Consider the following 12,502-nt stretch of genomic DNA (forward strand, 5'->3'; position numbering starts at 1 on the left):
ATTGAGCTCGAAATCCTTAGGGGTCAACGTCTAATTAATTTTAGATTAAGGTCTAGGTTATGCAAATACAAGGGAGTGATTTGTGGGCCAAGGAAGGGTGATCAAATCTTCACCTTATCTGATTAATGGGTTATTGCCCTTAAGATTAATTATGGAGATGAGATGTAAAGAAACAAGGTGTCCAATCAAGTTAGAAATTTTTATATTTGAGGTTACGTTATTTTAGTTAAGTGTTATGAAATATCAGTGGCTTTTTTTTTTTTTAAATCAACCGTGCCAAGGTCCCCGACAACGGCGCCAAAATTTGATGCGTAGTCGTTGATAGCACCAAAAATAACTCTACTCACTATGTAGGTAGGATGAGTCGAGATCGTATCCTCAGGGACCTTGGACTAAGTTGAGATTGCAAAATAAAAGAAAGAAGCATTGTTTTTTATTTATAAAATAAATTATCTTAAAATTGATGTAATTAAAAAATAAAGAGCTCGAAAGTTTTGAATTAATTTTGCACTAGTAGAGTTGTATCTCTTTTTTTTAATTAAATAGATGTGATTAATCTTAAGAAAAATACTTGTCTTTCCTCGGCACGCCCCATACCCGTAGATCACGGTGCGTCTCCAAAAAGTACTAGGTAAACAACTCTTCTTTCCTCGATACGCCCCGTATCCGTAGATCACGGCGCGTCTTCGGAAAGTAAAAGTTGTTCCTAATATTAATCTAACAAGAAAGCATAAATAAAAGCTTATGAAGGAGAGCAAATAAAGAACTCATGACGATTTAAATAAAAAGCATAATCTTTATTGCATATAAAGAAATACAAGAAAATTTAGAACAATGAACCATCTCTATGTCGTTACAAAATTTCTTCTCCACTCTCGAGATTGCTAGCCTAGCTGCTCATGAAGTAGTCCCTTTCTATTCCTCTATGCAAGACTCTAGAAGAATTTCTGGGCTCCCCCTCCAATGGGAGTACAAAAGTCTTTTTATAGGTGTTAGGAGGGAGGAGTTTTACATGATTTTTCGATGTGGGACTAAAAAAAATGCTAAAGACTAAAAGATGGATGGATGAGATGGAAAGATCACAAATAAATAAAAAAAATACAAATCTTTCCTCTCAAAGTACTTCTAAATATTAATTTTTTTCCTTTAATAAGCATCTATTCGTCCGCCAGCAAAAACTCTCCGTGAACCCGCCTGCCGCGCACTCGCTCGCCGCGCTCGCACCCACGCCTGCACGCCCACACCCGTGCGATGCCGCGCCTGTGCCCGCGCTCGCTCGCGCGCCCACGCTGCATCCACCCCTCGTCCGTGCACACCCGCGCGCCCACGCGCTCACCCGCGTGCCCAGGAACACTGCCGCATGAACATTCTTTTTGTATTCCAAAAAGAAACTTTTGTTTCTTCACAATGACGTCTATATCTTTTTGGATTTCTTGCATAGTATCTTCATTTTTTATAATACCGTATGCATCCTTCTTTTATTTTAATTTTATTTTAAGTCTAAATTTCTTCAAACTTGAGTCTTTTTGATCTATGAATCGGACTCTTTGTATCGACGATCATCTTTCCTGTAAAACATAAAAAGAATCATCAAATTCTTAATAAATAAAATAAATTAAATATAATTTTTTACTTTAAATGACTTAAATTAAGTGTTTATCAATAGAGAAAAAGGGTTCTAAAAGAAACCTTAAGAAAAGACCTTTTCTTCTTCTTCTTCCATCAGAACATGATCATATCATGTCCAAAATAAGATTACCATGCTCCAACTCTTGGGAGCATGAATTCATCACACCATCCCTCTTTCTCTTTCAAATTTTTTATCATATGAAAAACATAAAACAAAGAGATATTAATATGAAAGAAAAAAATAATAAGAGAAGACAATCTTCTCTCTTATCTTTCTCTCTACAAGACATCAACCTTTGATCTCTTGATTGAAGACTTTTCTCCAAGAATTTTGGTACCTCAAACCACCCATGTAATCCTTCTTTCTCTCTCATATTTTTATCACATAAAAATACAAAAATAAAGAAGAAAAAAAAATATGAAAGAAAACCAATAAGAGAAGACAATCTTCTCTCTTACCTTTCTTCTCTACAAGACATCAACTTTTGATCTCTTATTAGAGAACTCTCCTCTATGGATTTTGGTGCCTAACACCTCCCAGGTCTTCCTCATTCTCCTTTGGTAATTCTCTCAATTTTTCACAAATTTTTGACTCCTATATCATGGCATATGGGGCGGCCTCCTTTTTTATGGCAGATTAGGTCATAAGACCTAGTCTAACAAGGAGTCCTTGGGGCATCCAACTCTTGGATGCCCCCTATCTCATTTATTTTATGGATAGCATAAAAGTAACCATAAAAGGGGCAACAAAAAATAGGATAAACATGGGAAAAGTTGGTGCAAGAGAGGGAGGGAAAAGTCCTTGTGAAGAGGGACTCTTTCAAAAAGAGAAATAGGCTAAACCACTTTCCACAATGAACCAAATTAATTTTTTATATTAAATCAGATCAAATATGATTCAAATCTCTAGAATAAGTAGTGTAAGATTACTTCCCTTAGATGTAGAAATCATAAAAAAATTATCTGGAACTAATTAGTGGGCGTGGGTTTTGATTTTCTTAGGTGGCGCAAGAGAAGATGGAATCCTAGTCTAACTAGGATTCTTATTTAGATTAGGTCAAATACTTTGAACCTAATTTAAATTAATTACAACCTAATTAATGGTGATCCTAGTCTAACTAAGAGTCTAATTAAATTTGATTAAATCTGTTGCCCAGCTATGCAACCCAAGAGGGGGGGTGAATTGGGTTTCTAAAAATTTTAAGCTTAACTAATGACTTATAAAAATGTTTGTCAATAGCAAAATGAATGAGGAGAAAAATCTTAGTTCAAGATTAATTGCCTAAAGCAAGAGAGCAAGGAAATAATGAAGAGTTAAAGAGAAGCAATTATGCACACCACAAATACAATGATTTATAGTGGTTCGGTGCTAATCTTGCACCTACATCCACTCCCCAAGCTCCTACTTGGGAATTCCAATCCACTATACTTGTATTCAACCCGAATACAAATGTCGGAAACTCCGACACTAGCTATCCCAAGCTAGTCCACTTATTTTTCGGGTACAAGCCAACCCAATACACTCCGATTTCAGGTTCGGATCAACCTTCCCTTATTTTGGAACCCCTCCAAAACAAAAATAATTACTCAAAATGAGTAAAACAATTTATAGCACAAATAAGTACAATAAAAGCTCCTTTAATGAGCGAATATAACTTTAAATACACTTTACTCAAGAGAAGAAGTCCCTTTTTGGATTTTCTCAAAGTGGATGGAGAATTGATTGAGCGCTTGAGGAGTTGGTGAGCTTGGATTGATGGCTTCTTGAAGGCTTTAAATGAGCACTTGATAGGGCTGAAAAGTTGGCTTGAGAAACCCTTTCTCTTTTGAATGCTCTTGAATGCTCTCTTGAATGCTCTTCAAATCTCTTTCTTTCTCCTCTTAATGTCTTGCAAATCTCTTTCTTGTTTCCCACCTTTTGAATCCTTTTATAGCTTTAAGAAATAGAGAAAAATATTCTAGGCAGAAAAAGAGCCGTTAGAGCACATTAAATGAGTATTAAAAGCACTTAAAACAGGTTAAAAACTAGCCGTTGCGGAAAAATCCCGTCGCAGGGGTCGACTCATGAGTCGACTCATGCCTCAGGGGTCGACTCATGAGTCGACCTCTGTTGCAACAATCAGAAAATAGGTTTCTGTGACTTTTGGCCTAAAACCGCAGGAGTCGACTTATGAGTCGACTCATGCCTTGAGAGTCGACTCATGAGTCGACTCACAGGCCGTGCCAAGCCAAAAATACAGCGTACCAAACTGCTCATTGTGCCATGAGCTGACTCATGAGTCGACTCATGGATTTCAAACATGCATAACTTCAAAAATACAAGTCCAAAAATAATGAAATTTTTGCCAATAGATCATAAATCTTTTGTTCTACCAAATGATACTATTAAATCAGGGTTTTGGTAAAATTATGATTTTGCCTCTGAAGAGCACAAAGACTTTTTCAAATAAAAATATTGGTATCCCTTCAATCTGCTTTGTAATCATCAAAATCAATCTAGAAGCAACAATCTCCCCCTTTTTGATGATGACAAAACACTTGAACAAAAGCATTTATGTGAATCATGAATTTCAAAAGGATGCATTATAAGTGCATATGCTTGAAAAGAGTATTGATTCTTTTGGCATGTGATACAAATGGTCATATGCATAAATAGTTTGTCCATTTGCTTAAAGATTTGAAAATTTGCTCATTGGATTATGTGATTTTGGTGTTAGAGCAGAAAATTTATTTTTATTATCAGAGCAAGCTGTATCTTGAAAATTTGCTCATTCTCATTTGATTTTAGTTTTAGTATCAGAGCTGAAAAATTGCTCATTCTCATTTGATTTTAGTTTTAGTATCAGAGCAAAAATAATTAGGTGTGCCAATGCATGTCTAAGAGTTAATTTGGAAAGTGTATCAGAGCATTTTAAATTTAAGATGTATCAGAGCAAGTAAGAATTTTAAAGCATATCAGAGCATGTTTAAAGAAGTAATTTTAAAGGTTGCTCATTTGCATTGTACTTAGCAATTGTATTTTTAAGTCATGTAATAATTTTACTTTTGATATTGTTCTTTAAATTTCTTCCCAATTCATTCATTTTATTTTCAAGTCTTTTAATAATTTATAATTTAGCTTTTGATATGTCTCTTTTTCTTCATAATTTCTAATAATTTATGGTTTTGCTTTTGATGGATTTCTTTTTCTTTAATTTCTCTCCCTTTTTGACATCATCAAACATTGTTTGCTCTCCCTTAATACAGCAATCATTAACAGCAGTCATTAACCAAAATATGGCATAGATTACCATAAATATGAATCATCACCAAAGAGAAGTTATTTCAACAAAGAGAAGATATATAACCAAAAGATGTCTGACATCATCATAAAAGGTAGATATATAAGTAAAAGATGATTAAAACCATAATTGTTTCAATACAAATTTCATAACATAAAAGTCAACTAGCTGATGTCAATACATGGCCCCAAAATACAGATCCTAGAAAGAACAAGACACTAACACCTAGGATCTAGTAAAGATCATGACTGGATGGATCGGAGTCATCAGAGATAGGATGAGGAGATGATGGATCTCGACCAGAAGAATGTCCTCTACCCCATCTGCCTCTGGCACGAGCAGGTGAGCGAGATGAACTAGGAGGCTGAGAACGCCCGAGACCAAGGACTGGACTGATAGAGTGAGTCTGATGGAATCAAGAACGTTCAGTGCTCTGGAAACAGACTGAAGTAGAGCAGTGAACTGAGTAGATGCATGCTCACTCGAGCCTCTGATCTCTCTCCTCAGTAACTCATATCCACCCTCCAGTGCACCTCTGAGCCTGCCAGCCTCTGCAGTAAGGTCTGTGACCTCAATAGTGGACTCCTGTGGCTGAGGATGGGCCAAAGCTAGGACTTGCCCCTGCAAGTCAAGAACTCTCCCAGTCAGTCTCCAAATGGTGTCCTCAAGCTGCTGAATCCGGATAGACTGATCTGAGATCAACTGAAACACAGTGGAGATGTGGGGAGTCAAAGTCTGATCAGATGAAGTGGCCCCTGGTGTAAATGTAGAAGTGCTCCACTGTCTAGATAGTAAGGAAGCCACACGCTGTGATATCTGCTCGATCTGATCATCAGCTAGTCTGAACTCTGAAGAAGGTGCACTGCTCTCTGGCTGATGTACTGGTGTGGGCCTCCTGGTGAACTCTGAAGGGCCAGCCTCTGGGTCTGGAATGAACTGGATATCTGGTGATGCTGCCCTGAAGTCATGGATAGGAGATGATGGACCTTCTTCTTCAGCTCTGTCTTCTACTCTGTCCTCAGCTTTCTCCTCAGAACCCTTGATCCAACCACCATCAGTTTTTGTAAATCCCATTCGGTGCAGAGTGTGTTGGTTGAAGGTGTCTACATGAGAAAGCTTAGTAGATGCCTCCCCCTCAAAGCTAACTCCAAACCTCCTAAAAACTCGAGTAAGGGCCATACCAAAAGGCAAATGTGCCTTGGATCTGTTCAGTGTCTCTCTCATGGCCTCAATCATTAATGTCGGGAGGTTCAGGGGGGTTTGAGTGATAACATGAAACATAATACAAATATCTCTGCTAGAAAGTAGATCATGCCTACCACTCCTAGGGAAGAAGAGCTTTGTCACTAACTGATGTAAGATCCTCATCTCAATAGACAGAATTTTGACTTCCAATTTATTCAAACTCCCTGAGTAGGTTCCCCCTAGAATGACACCGATTCCCTCTTCCTTTACTGGGAGTTCCATGTAAGAATAACCCTCACAGGGCAAGTGAAGTATTTCTCCCAATATACTAGGATCCAGACAAATATCAACTCCCTTTACTGTAGAAGTCACTGTTCCATTCCCATAATTCAGATTCTGATAAAATTCTCTAACTAGGTCTACAAAGGTGACTTCCTTGAGAGAGCAGTAGAAACCCCAACCCCGGTTCTTAATTTTTGTTCCAAAGGTGAAACCCTCTTTTTCAAAGAACCGAAAATCCATATTTTTTCCGGTTTCAACTTTCCTATCAGATAGAGGGTTCTTACTGGGGCTAAGGGAAGACTGAGAGGGACCTTGAGCTGACACAGAAGCCGGAGTGGGAGCAGTGGAGGACTGAGCAGCTTGCCTTTTTCTGCGGACATTTTCTTCTAGCTCACGGACCGACTTTCTTCTCTGAGGTAGCTTCATCTTCGGAGCCATTCTCAACATAGCAGCAGGCAGAGAGACTTGGAGGATTAAGAGGATGAGTGGAAGAAGGATTACAAAAGAATGGAGAGGGATTTTGGCGGAGAGAAGAGGCGGATTTGAGAAGAACGGTGGAGGCTAGGGCACGCTCCAACCGTTTCAATCAAAGGGAGAAGACGCGAAAATCCTCTTTCCCAGGCGGTGATTTATGGTGGAGAGGAGAAGGGAGAACAACCTTGAGCTAAATCCTTGGTTTTGGAGAGAATGGGAATGGAGATGGCAGTTCTTGGAGGGAGGAAGATGAGAGATGAGTCGGCTCACGAACAGGATTCCAATTAAAAAGAAGGAGCCCGTGGGAAGTTGGCAGAAATTACAAGTTTGCCATAGGGTCGACTCAAGGGGGTCGACTCATGAAACTCAGAAATTCAGAAAAAATATGAATAAATTCCAGAAAAATTTGAAATTTTGGGAGAAGAATTTTGCTCAATAACAAGTTGTGTGAGTGATAATCTTGAGCTTTTGGGACCAAGAGAGATAATGAAAATTGAGCTCAAAGAATTTTTGACATCAAATCTTTAGAATTTGAGAAATATTTAGGCATAAGGATCAAGAATTCCTAGATTTCTCCTAATTTCACAGAATCTATCCTCACTAAGGGCCTTTGTAAAGATATCAGCTAATTGATTTTCAGTGCAAACATATTCAAGAATTATATTTTTATTTTGAACATGTTCGCTTATAAAATGATGTCTTATTTCAATATGTTTGGATCTTGAGTGTTGAATTGGATTTTTAGATAGATTTATGGCACTTGTGTTGTCACATCTTATTGATGTTTCATTAAGTTTGATTCCAAAGTCTTCGAGTTGCTGCTTAATCCACAAGATTTGAGCACAACAACTTCCGGCTGCAATGTATTCGGCCTCAGTCGTAGACAATGCTACCGAATTTTGTTTCTTGCTAAACCATGAGATTAGGTTAACTCCAAGAAATTGGCAAGTTCCACTTGTGCTTTTTCTATCTAATTTACATCCAGCAAAATCAGCATCTGAATATCCTAATAAATCAATTTGTGAGTCCTTAGAGTACTATAACCCTAGAGTTTGAGTACCATTCAAGTATCTAAGAATTCTTTTAACAGCATTCAAATGAGATTCTTTAGGATTAGATTGATATCTAGCACATAACAAACACTAAACATAATATCAGGCCTACTTGCAGTTAAATATAATAATGAGCCAATCATACCTCTATAGTATTTTAAGTCTACACATTTACCTTCATCATCCTTGTCAAGCTTACATGAGGGGCTCATTGGTGTGCCAATTGGTTTGGAGTTCTCCATTCCAAATCTTTTGAGTAGTTCCTTGGTGTACTTGCTTTGGGTGATGGAGATTTCCTCTTTTGTTTGTTTGATTTGGAGTCCGAGGAAGAAGGTAAGTTCTCCCATCATGCTCATCTCGAACTCTCCCTGCATGAGCTTAGCAAAGTCTTGACAAAGAGATTTATTAGTAGACCCAAAAATTATGTCATCAACATAAATTTGTATTACTAACATATCATTTTGATTTCTTTTTATAAAGAGGGTTGTATCTACATTACCTCTTGAAAAACTATTATTTAGTAAAAATTTGCTTAGCCTATCATACCAAGCTCTAGGTGCTTGTTTTAATCCATATAAAGCTTTATTTAATTTAAAAACATGATCAGGAAAAGTATGATTTTCAAATCCCGGGGGTTGTTCTACATAAACTTCTTCAGCAATATAGCCATTTAAAAATGCACTTTTGACATCCATTTGAAATAATTTGAATTTCATAAAGCAAGCATATGCAAGTAGAAGTCTAATGGCTTCTAATCTAGCAACAGGAGCAAAGGTTTCATCAAAATCAATTCCTTCTTCTTGATTATATCCTTTAGCAACCAGTCTTGCTTTATTTCTAATTACATTACCATGCTCATCTAATTTGTTCCTAAAGACCCATTTTATGCCAATTATTGAATAATTTTTAGGTCTTGATACTAAAGTCCAAACATTATTTCTTTCAAATTGATTAAGTTCCTCTTGCATTGCATTAATCCAATTATGATCATTTTCAGCTTCTTCAATAGTTTTTGGTTCAAGATGAGATACAAAAGCACAATGATTAAATACATCTCTAAGTGAAGAACGAGTTTTTATCCCATGCATGGGATCACCTATAATTAACTCCTTAGGGTGGTTGTAAACATACCTCCATTCCTTGGGTAGGTCATTTGTACCTTGAGGTTGTTCTTGAATTTCTTCACCTCTCTCATCTTGTTTGTCTTCTTGTTCCTCATCCTCTAGAGTTATTGAATCTTTCAGAGTGATCTCCTTCATACCTTCTATTAGAGGATCTGCATCATCAACACCCTCATTCTTCCTTGAAGGAAGATCGTTAGATTCATCAAAAACAACATGTATGGACTCCTTAACTACTAAAGTTCTTTTGTTAAAAACTCTAAAAGCTTTACTAGTGGAGGAGTAACCCAGAAAGATTGCTTCATCTGATTTTGCATCAAATTTACCAAGTCTTTCTTTACCATTATTTAATACAAAACATCGGCAATCAAAAACATGAAAATATGCAATATTTGGTTTTCTTCCTTTCCAAAGTTCATAGGGGATTTTCTTTAAAATTTGTCTAATCAAAGCACGATTTAAAATGTAACATGCTGTGTTAATTGCTTCCGCCCAAAAATATCTTGGAAGGTTGCTTTCACAAAGCATGGTACGGGCCATTTCTTCTAAGGTTCTGTTTTTCCTTTCAACTATCCCATTTTGTTGGGGTGTCCTAGGAGCAGAGAAGTTATGGCCAATTCCATTTTCATCACAAAAATTTTCAAAGTCTTGATTTTCAAATTCAGTTCCATGATCACTTCGAATATTTTGAATTGAAAATCCTTTTTCATTAGTGACTTTTCGATGAAATTTAGTGAAAATATGAAAAGTTTCATCTTTGTGTGCTAAAAAGAAAACCCAAGTAAAACGAGAGTAATCATCTATAATTACAAAACCATATCGTTTTCCTCCTAGACTAGTGGTTCTAGTTGGTCCAAATAAGTCCATATGCAAAAGCTCTAAAGGTCTAAAAGTTGAAACAATATTTTTGGATTTAAATGAAACTCGAGTTTGTTTACCTAGTTGGCATGCATCACAAATTCTATCTTTTTCAAAATTCAGTTTAGGCAAGCCAAGAACTAATTCTTTCTTAATTAATTTTGAAAGAGAGTGCATGCTAATGTGTGCAAGTCTACGATGCCAAAGCCAACTAGTCTCATTAACTTTAGCATTCAAGGATACTAGGCATTGCATGTCTATTTTGGCTAAATCATTTAAATCTACCATATAAATATTGCCATATCTATGTCCAATAAATTTAATGCCATCATTAATAGGACTAGTCACTATGCAGATAGATGATTCAAAAACAACTTTATATCCTTTATCACAAAATTGACTAATGCTAAGTAAGTTATGCTTTAAACCATTAACTAACAAAATATTTTCAATGTATTTGGAGGGAGTGATACCAATGTTACTTATCCCGATGATCTTTCCTTTGCCATTATCTCCAAAGGTGACCATCCCTCCATCCTTAGCATCAAGCGTGATGAATTATGATTCATCACCAGTCATGTATCTCGAGCATCCACTGTCAAGATACCATTTCCTGTTTCCTCCTTGGGATGCTAGACACATCTGCAAACAAAAGTCAAGTTTTTGTTTTAGGTACCCAAGCTTTCTTGGGTCCTTTTTGGTTAGTCAAAATGGTTCCTTTTGGAACCCATATTTTCTTTATAGTTGAGTTTGCAGATTTGTCAAAGAAGCAAGTGTATGACTTATGTCCTACTCTACCACATTTGAAACAAGTAATATTGGTAGACTTGTTACTTAAAGAATTTACATAAATATTTTTCAGATATTTTTGTTTCTTTAAGGGGTTATAGCCAAGTCCAGCCTTATTATATACAGCTTTTTGATTATCAAGAATCATATTGAGTTTGTTTGAACTTAAGGTGAACTTATCTACTATTGGTTTCAGCTTGGCAATTTCGTTCTTTAAGCTTTGATTTTCTTGAAGCAAGGTGGATTTTTCAATTGAAAAGCTTTCAGCTTGTTTCACTAAGGATTGATTTTTCAATTTCAGCTCTTTGTTTTTCATCCCTAGTTTCTTTAATTCATCAATTAAATCATAGAATGCTTCATGCAATTCTTCAAATATAAATTCACTAGGGGTTTCAGAAATTACCTCATTTTCGTGTGCCATAAGGCACAGGTTGGCTTGTTCGGTTGAGGTTTCCTCATCGGAGCTTGAGTCATCACTCGCACTCCATGTGGCCATCATGGCCTTCTTCTTGAACTTCTTGGGACCTTTCTTCAGTTGTGGACATTCGGATTTGAAGTGTCCCGGCTTCTTGCACTCGTAGCAGATAAGGGGTTGGTCTTTCTCTTTTTCTTTGCTTTATTCCTCTTTTGTGAATGGCCTCTTTCTCATCCCCTGTTTTCTTTTTCTCAAAAATTTCTTGAATCTTCGGGTGATGAGAGCCATCTCTTCATCCTGTTCTTCATCCTCAATATCATCAGTTTCTTCATCAGGATGAGCTATGGATTTGAGGGCAATGGTTCTTTTCTTTTTGACTTCTTCCTCTTGATGTTGCTTCATGCTCAGCTCATGAGTCATCAAAGATCCAAGAAGCTCTTCTAGAGGTAGAGTGTTCAAGTCCTTGGCTTCTTGGATGGCAGTCACTTTGGCTTCTCAAGTTCTTGGCAAGGACCTGAGAATCTTTCTTACAAGCTCACTGTTAGTATAGGACTTACCAAGACTCTTCAAACCATTAATGATATCAGTAAAACGAGTAAACATTACAGTTATGGACTCATCATGCTTCATTTTAAATAATTCATATTTATGCACAAGTATGTTTATTTTAGACTCTTTTACTTGATTGGTTCCCTCATGGGTTACTTCTAACCTATCCCATATTTCTTTAGCAGATGAACAAGTAGAAATGCGATTAAATTCATTTGCATCAAGGCACAATAAAGTACATTCATTGCTTTAGCATTTAATTGGGCCATCTTTTTATCAACCTCATCCCATTTTTTCTCGGGTTTGGTTGATTCCTCACCATCTATAATTTTAGTGGGTGTGTGAGGACCATTCACTATGATACTCCACATATCATAGTCGAGTGCTTGTATGAATATTTTCATCCGAGCTTTCCAATAGGTGTAATTAGACCCATTGAAAAGTGGAGGTCGGTTGGTGGATTGCCCCTCGGCTAGAGAAGTGCCGACGTGGGTTGCCATAGATCTTTGGCTCTTTGATTGTTTAGATCAAAGAAGGGCTAGAGCACCGGGCTCTGATACCACTTGTTGCCCAGCTATGCAACCCAAGAGGGGGGGTGAATTGGGTTTCTAAAAATTTTAAGCTTAACTAATGACTTATAAAAATGTTTGTCAATAGCAAAATGAATGAGGAGAAAAACCTTAGTTCAAGATTAATTACCTAAAGCAAGAGAGCAAGGAAATAATGAAGAGTTAAAGAGAAGCAATTATGCACACCACAAACACAATGATTTATAGTGGTTCGGTGCCAACCTTGCACCTACATCCACTCCCCAAGCTCCTACTTGAGAATTCCAATCTACTATACTTGTATTCAACCCGAATACAA

This window comes from Elaeis guineensis, chromosome 13, assembly GCF_000442705.2.
Source record: "Elaeis guineensis isolate ETL-2024a chromosome 13, EG11, whole genome shotgun sequence".
NCBI lineage: Eukaryota > Viridiplantae > Streptophyta > Magnoliopsida > Arecales > Arecaceae > Elaeis > Elaeis guineensis.